Source organism: Oncorhynchus clarkii, chromosome 22 (assembly GCF_045791955.1).
Source record: "Oncorhynchus clarkii lewisi isolate Uvic-CL-2024 chromosome 22, UVic_Ocla_1.0, whole genome shotgun sequence".
Taxonomy (NCBI): domain Eukaryota; kingdom Metazoa; phylum Chordata; class Actinopteri; order Salmoniformes; family Salmonidae; genus Oncorhynchus; species Oncorhynchus clarkii.
Window position 1 is genome coordinate 6,000,051 of NC_092168.1, and position 3,997 is coordinate 6,004,047.

At 39.0% G+C, this 3,997-nt stretch overlaps 1 long non-coding RNA gene and 1 other non-coding gene across 2 annotated transcripts; one reads left to right on the forward strand and one right to left on the reverse strand.

Moving 5' to 3' along the window:
- Window positions 1–559: 559 nt before the first annotated feature.
- Window positions 560–641, reverse strand: trnas-cga (transfer RNA serine (anticodon CGA)). Its single transcript has one exon. It is a non-coding gene; the product is annotated as a tRNA-Ser (tRNA).
- A 20-nt stretch (window positions 642–661) lies between these two features.
- On the forward strand, window positions 662–3,569 carry LOC139380636 (uncharacterized). Its single transcript, XR_011628451.1, has 3 exons — window positions 662–749; window positions 845–903; window positions 2,641–3,569. It is a non-coding gene; the product is annotated as an uncharacterized lncRNA (long non-coding RNA).
- The last annotated feature ends 428 nt before the right edge of the window (window positions 3,570–3,997 follow it).

Sequence of the window (3,997 nt, forward strand, 5' to 3'; positions counted from 1 at the left end):
GTCAACGTGCTTCGCCGGTCGAATAAATACACCCGACCATTCCATTTCACTGGCTAGAAGGGGTGCACGGGAGGGTATTTTTTATTCCATTTCAAAACCATAAATAATCACTGACTATACCCACTCTCCCGATTTATTTTAAACCCTTTGTCTACTTTCTTCTAAATCACAAAACTGACGAATTATTAGCTTTGGCTGATCTAGCAGTGCAGAATTTGGTGCATAGTAATACCATATTGACTTTTGCAATACGCTATCTTTAAAGATGTATCCAGACAGCCACGCGACAAAAGATAACTTGTGAGGTTATATTTACAGTGCTAGTCACATTGTATCACATTGCACATTGTGTTATAAAGTGTGCTGTGCACTTATGCTATTATGTTAAATTATATCTATATCCAATATACCATGTAGTTCATATATTTATTTATTGGCTATGACACTGTTGTGTATGTTCGGTATGCCAAATGACGGCATTTACTCTGTTAAATATATATTTTCGATTTGGGTAAACTACATCTAAAAATTAAATAACTTAGCAATCTCTACAAAAAATCGTCACGAACAGGATTCGAACCTGTGCGGGGAAACCCCATTGGATTTCGAGTCCAACGCCTTAACCTCTCGGCCACCGTGACTTGATAAAAAGAGGTAGAGATGTAGGACTATATAGCGTCAGTTATAAACTTTTTGGTATAACGTTCTGTGCTCGTCGTACACTTTATGTGATTACGATCTCGAACCAGGTGAGTTTAATAACAAAACCATTTTTATGTTTTCTTTCGTATTTTTGCACAACTATTAGTTCGCGTCCAATTGCTTTCGTATTATTGCATTGCAGCAGGATGTGCTTACCTAACCCGAAGACCGGACTTTGAATTGCATTGAATTCTACCTCGGGTAAAAAAAAAAAAATGCGTTTTGATCAGGAAAGTTTCCTCTGACGAACTCTACAAGCCAGAATGTTTCTGAAAATGATGTACTTTTTAGCACGTAAGAATGTGAGAATATATCCACAGGAAAGTATAATTATACTGAACAAAAATATAAACGCTACGTGAAACAATTTCAAAGATTTTGCAGTGTCACAGTTCATATAAGGAAATCCGTCAATTGAAAAAAAATTAATTGGGCCCTAATCTATGGATTTCACATGACTGGGCAGGGGCGTAGCCATGGGTGGGCCTGGGAGTGCATAGGCCCACCCACTTAGGAGACTGGCCCAACCCACTGGGGAGCAAGGCCAAGCCAATCAGAATTAGTTTTTCCCAACAAAAGGGCTTCATTACAGACATAAATACTCCTCTGTTTCATCAGCTGTCTGAGTGGCTGGTCTCAGACAATCCCGCAGGTGAAGAAGCCAGATGTGGCGGTAGTGGGCTGGTATGGTTACACGTGGTCTGCGGTTGTGAGACCAGTTGAATACACTGCCAAATTCTCTAAAACAACGTTGGAAGTGGCTTATGGTAGAGAAATTAACATTCAAGTCTCTGGCAACAGCTCAGGTGCACATTCCTGCAGTCAACATGCCAATTGTACGCTCCTCAAAACTTGAGATATTGTGGTATTGTGTTGTTTGACAAAACTGCACATTTTAGAGTGGCCTTTTATTGTCCCCAGCACAAGGTGCACCTGTGTAATGATCATCCTGTTTAATCAGCTTCTTGATATACTACCACACTTGTCAGGTGGATGGATTACCTTGAGCACTAACAGGGATTTAAACAGATTTGTGCACAAAAATAGAGAGAAATAAGCTTTTTGTGCGTATGGAAAAAATTCAGGGATCTTTTATTTCAGCTCATGAAACCTGGGACCAGCACTTTACATGTTGCATTTATATTTTTTAAGTTGTACATCAACTTTTCAAAGTGCTGGTAGTGCGTTCAAGTTTTTTACCATACCAGCCTGTCTGTCCAATTAAAATGTGCTAACCTTAGAGCCATACCACAAAGCAATCTGCTATTTTCTTTAACCATAGAGTCCACATGAAACTTGAGTTTGTTTAATGTTTTATTTCATTAGTTGGCTAAACTTTCCATAGTCACCTACCTTTTGTGAAGTTCTGCAAGACAAAAATAGAGGTAGTTTTGTAAAGAAAACAAAACACTAGGAGGAGACAAAGACCAACTACTCTGGTATCTTCCAACTGATGTCTTCCAATGACTGTTTGGCATGCATGGTACAAACATGAGATGTGAAGTTTGATCTTTCTGAAAGAGATAATCAATCAAATTTTCTTAATAATGAATGTCATAGCATAAATATGTGATTTTTAGTATGTATGCAATGTTAAATGGATAGTTTGAGATTTTGGCAATGAAGCCCTTTATCTGCTTCCCCGGAGTTAGATTAATTTGTGGATAAAATGATGTATCTGCGTCCAGGGGCGTCATGCACCTCAAAAATCTGAGGGGGCACAAAGTACGTGAGGATTGCTGGGGAGTTATCTGGACTGGTGCTAGGTCCCCCATCCTAAAGATGGAGAAAATAGCATTAAAAAAAACCTGAAACAGCATTTTCCTGCAGTCTAGAGCCATAATTATTAAACTGAATTCTTTTTTTTTTACCTCCTGTTTCTTCCCAATTTCATGATTATGATCTTGTCTCATCGTTGCAACTCCACAACGGGCTCAGGAGAGGTGAAGGTCGAGTAATGTGTCCTCCGAGACATGAACCACCAAGCCTCACTTCTTACCACCTGCTTGCACCAATGTGTTGGACGAAACACCATACAACTGATGACCAGAGTCAGCCTGCAGGCCCACCACAAGGAGTCGCTAGGGCGCGATGAGCCAAGTAAAGCCCCCCCGGCCAAAACCTTCCCTAACCCGGACGACGCTGGGCCAATTGTGTGCCGCCATATGGGACTCCCGGTCACGGCTGGTTGTGACATAGCCTGGGATCGAACACCAGGCTGTAGTGATGATGCAACACTGTGATCCAGTGCCTTAGACCGCTGCGCCAGTCAGGAGGCCCTCATTATGCTTAATTCATTGTTAAAGAAAATAGGTTTATTTTTCTGCATATTAGTCCTAAGTGATTAACCGAAATGTTGGTTATTTTTCATTTAAAACCTTTTTTTTTTTACCGATGTCGCTTCAATTATTTGTATTCCATTTCCTTCAGTTTTTTTCCTGTGAGCTCAATGCGCACATTGCCTAGTTTTTCTAGCGATAAATCAGATCAAGCCCAGAGCTGTGCGATATAGTAGGGAGTTGTAGTTTCCAACAGGACAAAATTCTACATAGTTTAGTACAGAAAACGTGGTATTTAATTACAATGACCATAAGCCATTGTGTGTCGGTGTGTTTATTTTATGCCTCCTACTACGTTAGGTTAGTTTTGGGCAGACATGGAGAGAAGAGACAGAATAATGCGCAATAGAAAGGGATAGAAAGCAGTTGCTTCACGAGGTATCTGTACCTGAAAATACATGATCTAAGTGATTGATAGTTGGTATTTAGCAGTCATAAAAGTATGCCTTATTTACCTAATTACTAAAAAGAGTGAATTTGTCAGACAACATAAGCAGCAGCTCTATATAGATGAGATGATGACTTAGAATGAAATAATAAAGTCATAAAATAAAACAAATGTAACATACCCAACAACTGAAATATTTTATTGAAGTAATGTGAATAAATGATGGTTAATAAGTGGTACTCAGTAATGGGCAGTCACTACCATCATGGGACTTTTACTAATTGTAGACCGTCATTGTAAATAAGAATTTGTTCTTAACTGACTTGCCCAGTTAAATAAAGGTTACATTTTTTATTATTATTATTCTGTGTTGTTACAGCATACTACTGACATGATGCATTGTGCATTTAATGTTTACATAAATATTCGAAACCAAAATCGAAAACTGTGATTACTTTTTAATAATCAAACCGAAACCGAACCGACCCCCAAAAAACACTAAACGCTCAGCAATACTGCAATACTGCATATCTAAGGATACTGTATCTCTTGAGCTGTCTGTATCATC